Here is an 18,866-nt window from a genome sequence, read left to right as displayed (position 1 = left end):
TCATATATTTTTAGTACACCTCCAGAAAAGACTTACACATAGGCACTCCTACATCCTTTAGGCCCTTTTAGATGCAGTCAAGCGTAGGAGCACACAATATTGTTTCACAGAAGCATGTCACTGTATAGTAAGCAAGACAGACGCAACCCATTCTGACCATGAAGCTATCCCTCCACTGATGTAAGTGACGATGACTGGAATGCAAACAAGCATTGTCAAAGCCAGTAGGTCTCAGCATTCCCAATGCTATGCAGCATGGGAAAAGATAGCTGAAAAAAGTACTTGTGTGCGCCCATAGTAATAATTTAATTAGACTATAGACACTGAAGAAATCTTAACATTTTACTATAGGAACTCAGTAGAGCATACACCACATTACAATAAAAAAGTAACCTTCTCCAAGAGGACAATATAACCAATGGGCGATTATTAATCTTGATTATTCTATTACCTTCCCGTACAGTATAAACCCAGAAAGGTGATCTGGGTCATGGGGAGGGGGGCAGTAAGAAAACAAACAAAGCTAATTCAGAACAGGAGTCATATCTCAGACTCAAAACTGTTGCTCAACAGGCCAAAAGAAATAGCTAAAAAAAAATATGCCTAGGCTAAAGCTGGGGTGCCCCATCATGCCCAGACCAATCAAGGTTATAATAAACAGTAGGGGTATACTCAATATACATTCTCTAATGTTGTCAGTAGATTCATTTTGACATGCTTAAAAAAAGGCTATGTGTCAGTGGAAATATGTGCCATCCGTCATCCTATGAAACCTTGTGCTTTGCAGGGTGCTATAATGAAGCCTCAATTTTCAGCTGGAGCAGTTCCTTTATTAGTAAACTGTAAATAGGTCCTTCTGCATTGTGTGGACTGGCTATGTCAGAATTAGATTCCCATTTAGGATTTCATGTCCCCTATTGATGGATTTGTGTAATGTCATCTCTCACTTACTAGGGAAGCCCAGCTGTGCTGCCACTGTAACCTTAAATTCAAATGACTTTCTTGGACCTCTTGTGGGCAGTCTATGAACCTTGTGAACAAAAACCCTGAACTGTTTGCCAGACACAGACATCAATTGATCATAAGTCTGAGATGCCTATAAGATGAGTATTTGAGACTTTCATTGTGTCTCCCATATGCTTTATCTGTGAGTCTATTTGGAGCAAGCAAAGAGTATGCAGGATTTAAACTCGAGTTGGTCCTTATCAGCAGATTCAACGTCTGCAACAGGAATCTCCAATCATGATATCCAATTCAGAGCCCATTAGACTTTACTTTGTTTGAAAATCCTTGTGTCCATGGATATAAAAGTGGCATCAACTGAAGGGACCGTTTCTCAGTGTGTTCATTCTTGCTGTGTCCTGTAATTTATGCAGGACTGAGAAATTTAAGTAACTCTGCTGTGGGACCCCCCCAGCGTACCCTGGAGCCATCTCCTTCTCCTCGGATCTGAAATACAGTTTTGGGGTAAAGAAGATTTTCTAGCCCCTTTCTCTTTTTAGCTTTTCCTTTGTCCTTTCAGAAGCCATCATAATTTACACAGCCTCTAAAGCTATGTTTATTCGCACATCAGGCCTTCCTCACCAAGGGTGTAGGTCCATGTAGTCACATAGTGGGAAAGTACACCCAAGACCACAGGCCCCTATGCACTTCACACTCCTTAGCTCTGCCTCAGCTCTGCATCCCTGTGTTCTCCCATGCCATTGCCTTGCCAGCATTATGAGTGCTAGGCAGGCAGCTATCCTTTGCTACTTTAGTGCATTTTATGTGTTACCTCCTTCAGGGCTGATTTTTGCGGCTTCTCAGAGTCAAGTCATCCAGGCCCAGTAAATGTAAATGTAATTGTCAAGGTACTTATGGAGCGCACTGTCACCAGACGGCCACCTTGCGGTGTCGCCTTTGGCGGTTTCCTGGCGCTGATACTCATACCGCTGTGGAACCCCTCCTGGCTTTCCCTGTGAAGTGTCCACTCCTGGGCACCCCCAGGGTGAAGCCAGGCATCCTTAGCGCTGTTGGGGCTGGTGTGGAGGCTAAGCAAGCTATTGCCCAGAGTTGCAGCGTGGGGCCCGTGATTAGAATAGGCACCGAGGCGAGAATAGACAGGTCCGAGGAAATTGAGCCCGAGCCCCGCCGAGGCGGGAATCGAACGCTGGTCCCTGGCCAGAACTCTGCTTCAGGGTCTGCCGCTCTAACCATTGAGCCACACTCCTCCAGTCATCCAGGCCCAGAAGGCCTCAATGTGTTTACAGCTCATAATGCCTAGACACTCTAGTGTCTCCACGTCACCACTCCTTGGTGCCAGTGAGAACTCCCAGCACCAGCTTCTTTGTGGAGCTAAAACTCCAAAACCTCACGCTGCTCTGAGCGCCTAAAGATAGGACTGTACGTGAGCACCAAAGGAATACAATATCTCTGCAACATGGCAAAAGCTCTACCCCCCAAAAGGGGTATGATGAACTGGTCTATTGGGCAGATAGGCTATATATCCCTTAAGGTTTCTCTATGACAGTATGCAGAGAGACAGGAGTATTTCTTGGAGATCTTGAACAAAGACATGAGATTCCTTAATCATATTAGAAGTACATCTCCTAGTACTTCAGATCTAGTTGTTTATTGCAAAATATTGGAAATAATATATCCTCATGCAAGAATATCATGTCTTAAGTGTTTATTTTAATATTGTAAAATATTTGATTTTGAAAATATAGATGTATGTAATTTCATTTGCAAGTGTCAATTGGTATGCAATTAATTTTAGTGTTTTTGATTCGATATTTATATTGTTTTGTGTTTTTAGTAAGAGAATTTATTAGTTATGAAATTACTGAAGTTTCTATTTTTTCTTGTATTAATGTATGAAAATAATGGTTTTCAATTTTTTTTACCAGTGGATCATTAGGTTCTTTGGGGATAAGGGTGAAATTAATGTTGTTAAGCCAAACCGATAATCCGCCAGTAATCCTGCAGACAATCCCTTCACTGCCACTCGACATCATGCCATCTCGACCCACCTCACCTCGGGGCACAGCCTGACCCAACTTTTGCCCTCCTACGACCCCGCTGTGCCGAGTTCTACTGCTGGGCCTCGGATCTGGCCCCTCCTGCTGGCGTGGCCTGGCCTTCCTGGTGCCTCTCTTTGGTGGCCTCCTGTGACCGGACCAGCTCCCCTGGCCCTGCCTTCAACTCTCTGCCATCGGAGCCGGTGAATGTTGCAGCTACGGGGGTGTCTTGTAGAGGGATCGGGAGCGCAGGAGCTGCACCGCCTGGCCTTGGCCTTCTCACCCCGCGGGCGCCATTTCCCTGCTCCTGGCGCTTGCAGCAACGGCCTACCTCCACCGGGCCTGGCGACGCAGGCGATGTGCTCCCCGTGACTCCTCGCTACTTGTTGCCCTCCTCTGGCGCAGAACCCTGCTCCCTGCAGTGTCTCACTGCTGCGACTGGGGTCTTTTCAGCTGCCCTCCGCTTCCGGCCTGTCGGCCGCCCGCCTGCCACCACTACCTGGCAGTCAGGGTTCCACGGCCACCATCCCGCCTGGCGCCCGGCCCTTGGTCCTCCACTTGCCGCCACGCATCCTCTGCCTGTCAGCGCCGGCGACTGTGCCCGACGCCTGCCTTGACCTTCCTGCTGGACCCGGCGCCGGCTGGGACCCAACCTTGGGGGCGCCTCGACCCTCTACTACCTGGTCGCGGCCCTCTGTGGCCACCGCCTGCCTCTTCTGCTCCTGGACTTGGAGCGGCCCACTGGGGGCCTGTCTGCTGCTTGCCTCCCGTTGGTCCCGGTAAATGCCGCTGCTGTGGGGGCTTCCGCGGCGTGGTTGGGGGCATGTGTGCCGTACCGCGGGGCCTTGTCTACCTTCATTGCTGCTCAGGCTCCACAGTAATACCTCCCTCCGTTAGCCTCGCTGTACTGGCCGTGCGCCGGGGGTTGCACGCCCCCGTGTCTCCCTGCTGCCTCCACCCCCGCGGGTCAGCCATCTTCTACGGCACCTGCGGCCGGAGTCTGCACCACAGCGATCACTCCTCACCAGGCGGCCTCCAGCTTAGCGGATACCCTGCACCACCCCTCCACTCTCCTCCCTGGTGCTCCGTCATCTCGATGTCAGCCTGCTCTGCTGACCGCGCCTCTGTAGCCTCAGCTGCACCATCTACCTCCTGCTTCCCAGGAAATTTCCTGCCTGGACTGCGTGGCGGACACTTGGCCGGAGCCGGCGCTGCGCCCCCGCTGGGCCGCTTCAGCTTCCCTTCTGCGTGGACTTGCTCGGCCCTGCCTGCCATCCGGCCCCTGATTACTTTTGGTGGGTGATTCTCTCGTGAAGGCGCATGCGGCTGTGCAGCGTGGCGCTAGCCGTTCCGCGGGCCTGGGCCTATCCCTCGCACAACAGAGGCTCTTCACCCCCTGCCTTCATTCATAAGCCCCGCGATGAGGGCAGCTCGTCCCCCGCATTTCTCCACTGCCTTTGGCCCTCATGGCCTTAATCTTCTCATCTGCTACCACTCCGGGGCTGGCACTGGCGTGGCCAGGATCATATCCATGCATTGCCGGCCCAGAGGCCCTACCACGTCGCCAGCCTTGCCATTCCTCTGCGGGACCTGAGGGCCTGACGGATGCATGATGCAGCCTGTCATCGTGAGGGGTGACAACAATAGCTCTCTCACCACACTCCTCTGGCCTGGCCGCCGCCTGCTCCCTGAGTACCTGTACTCTTGACTCTATGCCCTGACTGCCCATCTTGCCTACTCTCACCGCTACGCATTTTGCACATCTCAGGGCACAGCCACCTTGACCCCTCGCTGCAGCCTTCCTCCTCCTGCTCAGCGGCTTCCCTCACCTGCTTCTGTCTGGCCATGGGGAAGACCGACCCCAAACAACCAAAGATCGCGTTCAATCAGTGCCGGCAAACGCGCCAGGATGGTGCGTTCACTGATGGGGCGATCCTGCCGGCCAAACAGAGATGGCAGCAACACGGGAGGACGATCTTAAGTCCATCACGTTGGACGTCAGGTCCACATTCACAGGCATAGCGGCCCAGCTTGACCAGTTGTCGACCCGTCTCGACACAGTCAAGGGCTGTGTGGACTCGCACGACGCTCGCCTGCTGCACGTGGAAACAAGGGTCTCTGATGCTGAAGACGCCGCCATTGCCAAAATCCTGAACTTCAGGGACCGCAACGCCATTCTTTGAGCGGCCAGGGAGAGTGGCGAGATTGGTCATCAGGGCAACTCCTTGTCTTTCTACCCCGACTACACTATGGCGGTGCAGGCTGCTCACCGTGAGTTCCTCCCGGCGAAACGAATACTTCAAAAGCATGAAGTCTCTTATTCCTTGGCATATCCCGCTAAACTGCGAGTAAGGCAAGGCTCCAAGATGCTCGTCTTCCCGGATCCCAAGGACGCTTTGGCCTTCGCAAAAAAACTGGACAGGTCACATCGATCTTCTCCTGCTAACTCTCAAGCCACCGCTGATGACTACTTAAGCAATAATAGCTGAACTGCAGTGAACTCTTGACTTTATCGCTGGCTGTACTTCATGTTGCTCAGTTACCTGTTTCGATTTGGCCCACTTTGTATTTCTTCCTCCACACCATAGTTATGCTTCGGGCTCAGTGCCCCTGATTCCCTGGTGTCATTTTTTCTGTCGTCTGCCACTACTCATGGCTTGGCCACCCTGTCTATTTGGCAGGGGTGTATGCTGAGCGACGCCATGCCTCCATGGGATTATTCCCTCCTTGGACATAGACTTTCCCCTTCCCAGTTGTGGGTCCCCGGGGTGGGTTTGGGTGGTATCTCAGCCTGATTGGGGGGGTTGGTGTGGGGGTTTGTCGCCTCAACCTGAGGCCTTATTGTTTGTTCTGATGTATGCTTTTCTTTGTGATCCCTTCAGGACACGTCATGTCAACCGTATAGGTCATTCTATTGCACCCCTCTCTTTCCCTACATCGTGTCCTCGTTGTACATCTGCGGCCATTTGCCTTACTGGGGGTTCTGTGCTTATGGGACTGTTGCCTCCTTACGAGGCTTTTGTCACAAGTTTGACTTTGCTGATTTACTGCACTTCCAATGTTATTGCACAGTGCTTTTTGTTATGCTCCTTATGGCATCTCTGCATCCGACTGCACGAGGTTTCACCCCAAATTTCAGCCTCCCTCGACACAAACTTCCTTGCCAAGGCACCATGACAGACACCATGCTTTGGACCTGGAACGTCCGCGGTCTTAATGACCACCGCAAGGCATGCCAGGTCCACGCCCACCTCACCCGGCATAAAGGAGACATTTGTTTATTACAAGAGACCCACCTGCTACCAGCAAAATCCTCCAGACTCCTTTCTAGGCATTGGGGCGAAATACACTCCTCCCTCTACTCTAACTACTCTCGGGAAGTGTTGATCCTGCTGCGCAGAGGGCTTATGTGGCGGACTTCCCAGGTAGTCATCGGCCCCGGGGGTGCTTTGTGGTCCTTCACGGTACCCTTCAGGGCCAACCATTGGCATTGGCGGCGCTATATGGTCCCAATAAAGCTGACCCGGACTTTGCGCAAGTTTGGCACCACATCTGGTCCCTGGGCCCCGCTGCGCTCCTCTAGAAGGGCGACTTTAATGTAACGCTGTCCACCTCGCTAGATCGCTCCGGTCCTCACGCTCCCCACCCGCGCGCAGCTTCACTATTGAGCTCCATTCTCACTGATAACTCCCTATATGATGCGTGGCGCCACACTCGCCCCGAGGCACGCGAGGGCACTTGCGTAACTGGCTCCCGCGGCTGTTGGTCTCACTTGGACCTCTGAATTACCAATCCGGACGCCCTTGCTTGGCTCACCTCTGTTGAGCACATGGCGCGCACCCTTTCAGATCACACTCCTGTCCGCCTCTGTCTGTGCCTCTCTCACTCCCCATGCCCCGCACTCTCTTGGCGGCTTCCCCCTAACGCGCCACGCGACTCGGTCTTCTGCGACAAGATACAAACCGCGATCACAAATTATTTTGAGCTTAACGAAGGCACTGTCGACTCCCCCTCCACGCTTTGGGAGGGATTTAAGGCAGTTATTTGTGGAGAATGTATTTCCAAGCAGTCCGGTGTCCAACGCTCTATTCGCAGTACTCTCGATAAATTAGAAATGGAGATTAAGGCTCTGGACTCATTCCACTCCCGGGACCCTAACCCTGATACGCTGGCTCAGATCCAGGGGAAGCTCACCGACTTCACTGACGAGGCCAACAGAGAGCTTGCGTTTCTTGGCAGGGAGGCGCGGGTGCGCTGCTTTGGTGAGGGTGCGCCCTGGACAGACCTTTGCCAACCTCCTCCGCCCGCCTCACGCTGCGTCCTACATAACCGCCCTCCAGGATGGAGACACTGACAGGACCACCTCCCCATAAGAAATCAAAGTGTGATTCACCTCATTTTACGCACAACTTTACAAGGCCGGGACTGCGCCCCCGCGCGAGGTTCTCGATCAATATTTTGATACCCTTCAGCTCCTTTGGCTTGGCAACCCTCACCGGGAATTTCTTAATGAGCCGCGATTAATGGCATGTCCAGCGACAAAGGCCCCGGGCTCGGCCGGCCGGCCAGTATCCTTTTATAAGACCTTTGCGCACCTTTTGGTCCCGCACTTAGCTGCCGTGTACAACTAATCTTATGAGAACGGTCAGTTTCCCCCCTCGCTCCGCGAGGCACCACTCACTCTACTTATAAAGCTTGACAAACCCCCAGAGCTCCGAGACTCATATTGTCCTCTCTCACTAATTCAGATAACAAAATCTTTGCCAAACTCCTCGCCTCCCGGCTTCTTCCCCTCATGCTGCTCATTGCTCGCCCGGACCAGTCCGGATTCATTCCCGGCCGCGCGACCTCCCATAATCTCCTGACTATATTCTCCGTCCTACATCAAATTAACCCAGCGCTCCCGGCAGTGGCTGCCCTGCTTGACGCCACCAAAGCCTTTGATACTCTAGAGTGGCCCTTTCTCGTCTATCGCCTCTCTCGCTTGGGCGTCAGCCCAGTTTTCATACGTAAAGTACTACTTCTCTACACCCTCCCCACTGCCTGCCTCCGGATTAACGGTCAAATATCTGAGCCTATCTCTATCGAGAGAGGTACCAGGCAGGGGTGCCCACTGTCACCCATGCTCTTTGCCATCGCAATGCAACCCCTTGCTGCTAGACTTCAACAGCACCACACCCAGGGAGGCCTCGGTTTTGCAACTCGCGCTTTTGTCATCTCCATGCATGCGGACGACGTTACTCTGTATGTGCACAATCCTCAGGAGAACCTCAGCCCACTGGTTCATGAGGTGATACGGTTTGGGGGCTACTCCGGCATCCAGGTTAACTGGAATAAATCCATGCTTTTCCCCCTCACTGATGCTACGGTGCCCTTCACTCTGGACTACCCCTTTGTGTGGGCATCGGGTCCCACAAGATATTTAGGCATCTGGCTGAGCAGGGACGTGGACAAACTTTGGAGAGCTAACTTTGGCCGGGCTGTGGACTGGTTTGAGTCCAAGATTTCCCTCTGGCACCGGCTGCCTCTGTCTCTGGCCGGCCGCATGGCCATCGCCAAGATGGTGGTGCTCCCAAAGTTTTTATATTTATTCGTCAATATTCCCATTCCCCTCCTGCCCACTTTTTTTGCAAAGTCCGCTCATTGCTTATGACTCTGGTCTGGGCCGGTCGACAGCCCAGAATTGCATATAATATCCTTACCCTCCCGATGTCACGTGGCGGACTTGGTGCCCCCGATTTAAAAACTTTTGCCCTTAGCCCTCAGGCCAGTTTTCTCCATTTTTGGCTCCACACCACTCCTTTTCAGCCGCATGTCGCGATAGAGGCCGACCTTGCTACCCCATAGCCGCTCACGACTGCTTTGTTCACGGCTCCTTAAATTCTCCAGGTCTGATATGCTCTCTGCGAATGCCATGCCTATTGTTCATCATCCGGCTTTTCCCCCCCTTCAGTCTTCTGGGATGGTTAAACATGCAACTGGCTTAGGGCTTTCCACAGTGTCGGACCTCTACCCTGGGGACACATTCTTCTCACTCGCTGTCGACTCTAGCACCATGGCTCTACTATCAACTCAGGGCTATCTGCAAGGAGCTTCACCCCTCGTTCCCCCAGCCTCCTTCCTCGATGGCCACTCTTGACTTCCTTTACACGTCCCCCTCCCCCCGTAAACTAGTCACTAAAATGTACGCATCTCCCATCTCTACTGACCAGGCGCACGTGGCGTGGCATGGGGTGAGGACCTGGGTGTCGAAATATCTCAAGTAGACTGGCTCTATTGCTGCAATTAGATCAAACGCCTATCCCCAAACTACCTCCTGCGCCTTATTCATTTTAAGTATTTACATAGGCTTTACCGGACTCCTGCTCAGTTGCACAAGATGGGACTTATCCCCAATGATAGATGTCTGCGCTGTTCTGCTCCTGCGGCTGACTTCTTCCACCTCGCCTGGCTGTGCCCCCAGATCTCCGCATTCTGGCACAAGGTTTGTGTCGCTATCTCTGAGATCACCTCATCGCTGGTCCGTCCACTTGACCCCCTGCTCTGCCTCTTAGGCTTCGTTAAATTTTGCCCATATGCCACACGCCGCTTGACTGCGATGCTTCTTTTCCTTGCACAGCGTAGGGTCTCCATGTGCTGGGGTCGCAGGCCTGTACCCGAGGTCGTCACTTGGCTTTAGGATGCTTCGTGTTGTCAGACACCCCTGTCCGAATTTTGGGACCTAATACCAGCCAAATCCCACCCAATTGACATAAGGGGTCCACTTGTGCTTTACCTCTTAAGTCGTAACTCTCAGCGCCCTGTGACCTCCCCCGCGCTCCCCGCCGGCGCTCCGCCCGCGGTGGCCGCCAGTGATGGTCCATTAGTAGCTTACTCCCCCCTCACTTTCCCTTCTGCTCCCTTAGCCTCCATCCCCCACTCGCTGTGCCTCTTCCCATGGCTCATTTTACTACCCTAGTGCTACCACGGCATCTCTCCTCTGTATCGATTTCATGTGCTACGTGTCTGAGGTAACCTCTGCTGCAATATACTGTATGCCTGTATATAATGTGTTGATACGGTGCAATCTTGTAACCTTGCTGTGCAACTTTGTTTAATAAAGGTTTTTGAAAAATTAAAAAAATTTCAAATACCTTGGAGCATATGCTCGACAAGTTTTCGTTATAAAATTCAAATATATGACGTGATTAATTTTCAATATAAAATTGTGAATTAATTTCTACTTGCAAAAAAAATAAAATTATGGATTAATAATGTTTTTATTTTATGGTTTAAAGTTTACGAATGGTAGAAACATATTTTAAATATATATTTAATATTAATAGTAATACAAATAATTTTTATATGTTAATGTTTAATTATGAATATATAGGTTTGTAGTTTTGGTTAGAGTATTTTTAGATGACATTTTTGTTTATTTTATAGAGAAAAAATTGTGTGATTATGGTGCATTGATTGTGTATATAGAATGTTTAGTTTGTATAACCTTGTATAAAATGTTTTAATATGCAGTCAAAATAGCAAATTTCTCCTCTTTAGTGTCCAACACCTTCTTCAAATAGGCTTAGATTTGAGTGACTAGTAAATGCCATCCCTATAGTGTCCAACACCATCACGCAATATGGTTAGATTGGAGAGGGAATAGTTAACGTCATCACTTTAGTGTCCATCACCTTCTCCTCAAATAGGGTTAGATTGGAGTAGGAAGAGTAAATGTCACCCCTTTAGTGTCCAACACCTTCCACAAATTGATATAGGTTGGAGTGGGGATAGTAAATGTCACTCCTTTAGTGTCCAACACCTTCTACAAAATAGTTTAGATTGATAAGGGAATAGTAAATGTCACTCTTTTTATATCCAATACTTTCCCTCAATATGGATAGATAGGAGTGAGAATGGTGAATGTTACCTTTTTAGTGTCCAACACCTTTCCTAAATTGGGTTAGACTGGAGTGGGAATAGTAAATGTCACTCTTTTAGTGCTCAACAGCCTCCCCAAATTGGTTTAGATTGCAGTGAGAATAGTAAATGTCACTCCTTTAGTGTCCAACATCTTCCCTAAATTGGTTGATATCGGAGTGAGAAATGTAAATCTAATCCTTTTAGTGTCTAATAACACCCCTAAATTGGTTTTGATTGGAGTGGGAATAGTAAATATCACCTCTCTAGTGTCCGGCACCTTCCCTAAAGTGGTATAGATTGGAGTGGGAATAATAAATGTCCTCCCTTTAAGCCCAGCAACTTCCGCTAATTAGTTGAGATTAGAGTGTGAACAGCAAATGTCACCCCTTTAGTTTCCACACCCTTCCCCAAATTGGTATAGATTGCAATGGGAATAGTACTTTTCACCCCTTTAATGCCCAGTACCTCCTTCCATTTGGTGTAGATTGGAGTAGGAATAGTAAATGTTACCCTTTTATTGTGCAGCACCTTCCTCAAATGGGTATAGGTGGTATAGATTGGAATGGGAATAGTAAATGACACCCTTTTAGTATCCCACACCTTCCTCAAATTGGTTAATATTGGAGTGGGAATAGTAAATGTCACCCCTTTAGTGTCCGTAGCAGACACAACAAAATGATCAATCAATTAATTAAACAGGGATTTGTGAAGCGCGCTACTCACCCGTGAGGGTCTCAAGGTTTTGGGGTGGGGGGAGGTCGTGCAGCTCTGATTCAGCTGAAGAACCAGGTCTTGAGACTCTTCCTGAAGGTCTGCAGAGTGGGTGAACGTCTGAATTTGAGTGGGAGTTCGTTCCAGGTCTTTGCTGCGATGTAGGAGTAGGCTCTTCCACCCATTCTGGCTCTGTGTATGCGCGGGGTTTCGGCAAGGGCGAGGTCGGCGGAGCGGATGTTTCTCTTGGGTGCATGGAAGGAGACTCCTCCATTGAGGTATTGGGGTCCGGTGTGGTGGAGGGATTTGTAGCCATGAGTGAGTAGATTGAAGGTTACTCTCTTCTCGATGGGGAGCCAGTGGAGGTGTCATAGGTGCTGGGTGATTTGTTCATGTCGTGGGATGCTGAGGACCAGCCTGGCAGCGGTGTTCTGGATGGTCTGAAGTTTCTGTAGTCCAGTCTGTTAGGTATGAGTGTGTGGGTGACGGTCTTTCTGGATTCGTCAGGAATCCACTTGAAGGTCTTGCGAAGGATGCGGAGGGTATTGTAGCATGAGGAGGAGACCGCGTTGATCTGTTGGATCATGGTGAGCGAGGAGTCGCGTATGATGCAGAGGTTGCGTGTGTAGTCAGTGGTAGTAGGGGAGCTGCCCAAGGCGGAGGGCTACCAGGTGTTGTCCCATGCTGAGGGGGTGGGTCCGACGATGAGGACTTCTGAGGTGAGCTTCAGACAGCTGCTGCTGATCCAGGATGCAACATCTTTCATTCCTTCCTGGGAGCTGAGTCTGGTGATGTCGGGTTGCCTAGGGAGGCAGAGGATTAACTGGGTGTTGTTGGTGTAGGATACTATGCTGAGCCCATGTTGCCTGACGAGGACAGAGAGGGCAACCACGTTGAAGTTGATGAGCGTGGGGCTGAGGGATGATCCTTTGGGTGCTCTGCAGTTGATCTCTGTGGGTTCGGAGAGGAAAGGCGGGAGTCTGATTCCTTGGGTTTGGCCGGTGGGGAAAGAGCGGATCCAGTCGAGGGCAGGTCCCTGTCTGCTGGTGTTGTGGAGTCTGGTGGTGAGAGTGGGGTGTGAGACGGTGTCGAAGGCTGCAGAGAGGTCAAGTAAGATGAGGGGTCTGCCGTGTGTTCCCGGTTAAGGAGAGTGCGGATGTCGTCTGTGGCAACGAGGAGGACGGTCTCAGTGCTGTGGTTCCTGCAGAATCCGGATTGGGAAGAGTCGAGTTTGGAGTTGGCTTCCATGAAGTTCATGAGCTGGCTGTTGACGATCTTCTTGTTGACTTTATCCGCGAATGGGAGGAGAGAGATGGGTCTGTACTCTTGACTTCAACATGTTTCCAGTTGTTGGGGAATGTGCCTGATTCGAAGGTTTTCAACAACAGTGGTCCCCAGAAAGTGAAATGGAAACCAAAGGAATGAATATAAACTCAATTGTAGCTATATTTAGGATATAGTCATACAAAACAATACATAAAATGGGACACAATCCTGTGTCCTACTTAGCCAGTAGAGTACATAAACAAGGGAGAAAACGAACAACAGGGGGCTCAGGCAAAGCTTTTCTGGTTTGTTACACAAGGAGGATATACAGTGTTACAAGAACAAATCACTACAAAACACCTTTACAGCGGAATGAACAAAAGGTTTTTTGGTATAAGGTGTATTAGGGTGTCAACGGCGTTTCGATCCGTTTGAAGAATGAGCGGATCATCATCAGGACTTAAATAACATGCCTGTTAGATAGAGCCTCATTAGCCTGGGGGAGCAAGAGGGGAAGGAAGATACATAAGCGAAAACAGTTAGGAGGATTACATATAACTAGGAAACTCAATAGCGGCAGCGCAGTGATAAAAGCATGCATTTCAAACTCTGAAAGTTCTGGTTAGCATGCATTAAGATACGAGAGCCACATGGGAAGAGGTTGTGAGTAGTATGGGACGTGAAAAAGGGGCTGGTGTGCTCAAGTGGTATATGGACCATGTATATAATACGGTGTGTAGACAAGGTGTGGTGGTTAACCTTGTAAGGTAAGGCCACGAAGGGGCATTCAGACGAACGGTTAGACAAATCGTTGCACCATGTTAATTAGTTAAGTGCAGAGACAAGCGTATGCAGGAGTGTCAACCAAGGCGAGTGCAATCGCTGCAAAATAGATTAAAATCATGAGACATGCTGAATAGCTAAGCGCACAGACAAGTGTATGCAGGAATGTCACCCAAGGCGAGTGCAACCGCTGCAAAATAGGTTAAAATTATGACGAGTGAGGGTGGAGGATTGTAGAACATGCTTAGACTGTGGAGATTACTCAATTAGACATTGGAGGCAGCAAGGCTGAGTAGGACCTGGTCACATAATTAGTCAAGCGTTTTAGTGCGATAGTATTGGCGGTGTCTAACCAAGGAGTGTGGAAGGGTAAAATAGTGCGCAGGTAGCATCTAGACAGTAATTCAGAAACAGTTGTAACGTTCTGACAGTTGCATACATAGGCTCAGTTACATACTAAATAAGGAAACTCAGTACGGTGAAAATTCGAGATGGCGGCATTAGAATTACTTGGATTAAGGAGAATAGCCAGTGCATATAGAGTGAAATATGTACGTTTAAGTGATGGCGTGGTCAGAAGTGATCAGAATTGAGGGGGAGGCGCTAACGTTAGGAGAAAATCATGCAACAGGGCTCGTAGAGTCATGTCTTACCGCAATTCCAGAATGGGGGAACTTGGCGGGGAGACGAGGGCAGTTATAATGGCGGCTCCTAAAGGAAGGAACTAAGTTTTAACGCGGATCTACATGGTTGAGGGACCGAGTGAAGGGAAAGAAACTCACCAGATATGATGAATTCAAACTCGGATATGGGGGAAGTGGCCTTCGTGTACTCTAACGGCTCAGTCGCATAAGGAAGGGAAGGCAAATTAGTGTGCAGACAGCAATTGGGAGGTATAAATGGGGGAAGGGGGGCCAGTGCTTACCAGTATGTTGCAGGGAAGTTCCTGAATAACAGGATTCTTCCGGGTGTGATTCCAGAGCCTGCATCACATGAGCAACTTGTGTAACCCTGCGGGTGCAGTGATTGGGGAAATTGGGTCAGGTGGGAGGGTACTAGAAACTGGTAAGGGACTATGGGACAAGACCCCAATGAGTGTTAATAGAAGAAGGACTAGTGCAAGAGACAAGGTGAAGACGCCATTTTGGAAGTGTTGGTTGTGCATAGAGGAGAGTGACCTGTAGTTTATGATGACATATAATTTACAATTGCAAAAATAAAATAACTTTTTGGGCAATTTAGAGAACATTAGCAGCATGGGTCATACATATCGGAATTATGTCATATCAATGAGGTCCAGTCCTCAAGGCGGTTCAAACCAATATTTAAGCTGTTAATATGATTTGAAAGTGGCATTGATGGTGCTCGTAGCTCAGGAGCTATGGCAGCAGTGGCTCTGTGGAAGATGTGTGAAGGCGGGTGTCCATGGGGGCTCCTGAGTGAAGGCACTTCATGGTCGTGGCGGTGTCTTCGGTGGTGACCGGGGTTCAGGCGGAGAAGGTAGGCTGGCTGGTGTCTCTGAGGGTGGATGTGGTTCTGGCGTCAGATGTCTGTTAGTTGAAGTTTTCTTAGAGGGACTTGATCTTGAGATGAAGGTAGGATCCGAGTTTGTTGCAGAGGTCCTGGGAAGGTGTGACGTCCTAAGTTTTGCGACGATAAAATGCAACTCTTCGTTCCGCTTTTCTTTCTAACAATGTTTCATACATGTTCCCTATGATGTCTGTCCCTTCTCTCCTCCTCGAGTGGTGTTCTCTCACTCATTTGAACATGAATGATCACTTAAGCATTAAACAGCAATCACCAAACCCGATTAGGTATGGTGATTCCGTTTCCAAGTGTCACGCGTTCACTATATTATTCTCCTTGTATTGAATTTATAATTATTACTCCTTGTATTGAATTTATAATTATCACTTCATGAAATCAACTTCTTAATTTAAGTTGAGCTGAATTAAGTATTAAACAACATCCACCAAACCCGATTAGGTATGGTGATTCCGTTTCCAAGTGTCGCGCGTTCACTATGACACGTGATCTATATTATTCTCCTTGTACTGAGTTTATAATTATCACTTCATGAAACCAACTTCTTAATTTAAGTTGAGCTGAATCATTGTGTTCAATCGGGAGTAAGAAAATCCCATTTCTTTGTAATATCCGTATACCACTCCAACATGGCGCCCATACATCCGGGAACTTGGATCTCACACCGTAACTTCATTTCAAATGTTTCCGTGTTTTTTAATCACGTGACATGAGGGGTGGTCCTACTTAAGAGGTTTGACCGACGCTGCACGGTTTCGCCGCAAATTTGAGGGAGCACTCCTTGATACGGTAAGACGAAAACACCGGTGTTTCTTCTTTCTTGTGTTCCATTTAAGGGATAGAACCTTAACGTAGTATCTTTATATTGAGCGGGTTATAGAGGTATCCTGTGTAAATTATCGGAGATATCGCTTTTAACACAATAAGTAACACAAGGCTTGTATGTTTAATTTGGTCTTCAAGGTGGGAATTCGGGTGACACTTCAGGTGCAATATTGTTTGAATCTAATTAACGCACGTTTCGATTATAGCAACTTTACTCTGCTGAATCCGTGCCAGCAATTGCTGATGGCTCTCACTTCAGCATGATATAACAGATGGATTTTTATAATGGTATTTTTCTGAAAGGGATGCCCTTTGTTTTAAGTATGTTGTGTATTACCGCTTTTCATGAATATTAGGAACTGAGTAATGTTTTTTAAAATAGATACTTTATAAAACAGTATTTTTTACTTATCGCAGATAAATTTACAGCGGCTGACATTGAATGTCATAAATAGTAGCCCCCTTGTTTTCCACAAATGTGCAGCAATTGATCACTGACTCATGGTTAATTCGGTGGCAGTGGGTTAGAGAATGATATTGTGGTGTGAGATTAGGAATAGGTGCTCATGATATTCTCCATTTCTTCTTTTAGAAAATGGAGCCCACACATTGGTATTAAATATGCAACAACATTGTTGACTTATTACCGCTAGCGTTTCCTATGGACTAACTGAGAGTCCGGTCTATAATTGAACTAATTGGTGATGTACATAGGATCTAATCTGTATATGCACCAATCAACTATTTGAGAGGTAAGATCATTCTTGCTTTCCCATCGGAGTCTCTCGTTTCGCGCTTTTTCTTTTACCTTAATCCATCATGCCCACAATTGGTCATAATAATTTTGTAACTCACCTTTACTAGGTCACACAAAAATTCCTTTGAACAATTACAAATTACGCCAATTGGAAGTTGACTACCTTTTGAAAGTCCTGGAGGTTGTTTCTAAACTACTATCTATGGTAAGAATTGGCATACAAACCTTTTTGAATGCGGGTGGTAGTCACATGAATTTCAAATACTAAGCACTTATGATAGACACTACCTTCATAATTCCTTAGGTCCTTTATAGATGAGGCCATTGATTTACTAACCTCAAACTGGATGCTCTATCTTAGGTGTTGGACCATATGCATACTTAGGCCAGACAGACATGTGGCGGCTCAAATTGTTTAACTCTTGCTTCGTATATTTATTCGATTAATGTTTCAAAACACTGAATATTGTTTGTGGTGTATCTACACGTAGAGTTTGTGCTATATGTTTTTCTCTTTATTTGTATATGAATGTATAGTATTGTATCATTTTTATGTATTAGGAACAATGTGGTATATTGTGTTTTATGTTGTACATAATATGTTTTTTATATATATGTTTGTATCTATACTCATTTTCAGCCCTGACGAAGTTCGTAAAGAACGAAACGCGTTGGCTGAGTCTGATATCTCTAAAAAGTTGACTAAGAATAAAAGAACAAAAATTGGAGTATCCGAAAAGACTTTTCCTTGGTGCACCGTCCTTTTGCAAAAAAGTTTGCTTGGGGGTTTGGTGAATTCCTGATTGATGGTGAAGAGTTCCTTCGAGTTGCTGGAGTTGGCGAGGATTTTGTCCTGGATGAAAGTCTTTTTGGTGGATCTGGTGCGTTGGCGGTATTCTGTCATGGTGTTCTTGTAGGTGGTCCGAGCTTCTGAGGTTTTGGTGTTTCTCCATACTTTCTCAAGACGTCTTCAGGTGCGTCTGGATTCTCGGTGGTCGGTGTTGAACCAGGTGGCTTTCATGGGGCGCTGTCTGTAGGAGCTACAGAGGGAGGCGAGCCAGTCTGTGCAGTTGGTGATCCATCTGTGGAGTTCGTTGGCTGCAGAGTTGATGTTGGTCATGGTGGAAGGGGGATAATAGTTGAGGGTGGAGTTGAGGTGCTCCACGTTGACCTTGCTCCAATTCCTTCATAGAGGGCATGGTGTAGGTTTGTGAGCTGTGGTTTTCTCGAAGAAGAAGTGTACGCAGTGGTGGTTCGTCCAGAGGAGGTGTGTAATGTGGCTGAAGCGAATGTTGTTTCCTCCTGCGAATATGGTGTTGAGGGTGTGTTTTGCTTTGTGGGTGGGGGTGGTGATGAGCTGTTTCAGTCCAATGTTGGTGAGGTTGTCCAGGACAGCATTGGAGTTGGGGTCGCTGAGGTTATGGAGGTGGAAGCTCAGATCTTCGAGCAGTATGTATTCCAAGGAGGCGATGGCGTGGGCACGATGAGGTCCGTGATGGTTGTGGTGAATGCGGTTCATGGTCCGGGAGGTCTGTAGACGAGGGTGCCGCATAGGGTCATTCTGGGGCTGGTCTGGATCAGGAAATGGTGGTGTTCAACGGGGACGAGGAGTCATTTGTGCTGGAAGTGGTGAGTAGGAGGGAGTTCTTGTGGGCGAAGGGGAGTCCTCCTCCTGGGTGGTTGGGGCAGTCCTTCCTCTGGATCTTGTATCCGTCGGTGGCGATGTCAGGGGCAGAGGTGGAGTTGGTCCAGGTTTCTGTGAGGAAGGCGATGTCTGGAGAAAGGGTGTCGAGGAGGTCTCAGATCTCTAATGCATGTCTGTGCAGGGAGAGCACATTGAGGAGGATTCACCTCAGGGGTTCGGGTACGCTGGCGTCTGGAGGGTGGGCGGTGGCCGGTGGGGGTGCGGAGATTGGAAATGGTTCGCCAGCTGTGCTGGCAGGAAAACTGGCAGTGGGTAGTGTCTGGCGTCTGCAGCTGGCAGTTGTTGTTTCTTCTGAGGTTGAGTGCTTCAAGGGAGCCTGCGTTGTAGCGGTGGGGAGTCGGAGAACCAGGGTCCCCGGCACTGGTCAGGGTCT

General features: G+C 48.6%; 1 protein-coding gene across 1 annotated transcript in view; it reads right to left on the bottom strand.

The window, feature by feature from the left end:
• LOC146855282 (uncharacterized) overlaps window positions 1–18,866 on the bottom strand; it is a 401,924-nt gene that overhangs the window by 1,006 nt on the left and 382,052 nt on the right. The gene's annotated exons all lie outside the window — the stretch shown is intronic.

This window comes from Triturus cristatus, chromosome 4_1 (assembly GCF_964204655.1).
Source record: "Triturus cristatus chromosome 4_1, aTriCri1.1, whole genome shotgun sequence".
Classification (NCBI taxonomy): domain Eukaryota; kingdom Metazoa; phylum Chordata; class Amphibia; order Caudata; family Salamandridae; genus Triturus; species Triturus cristatus.
Note: the sequence above shows the minus strand (reverse complement) of the source record. Positions and strands in the feature narration are given on the sequence as shown.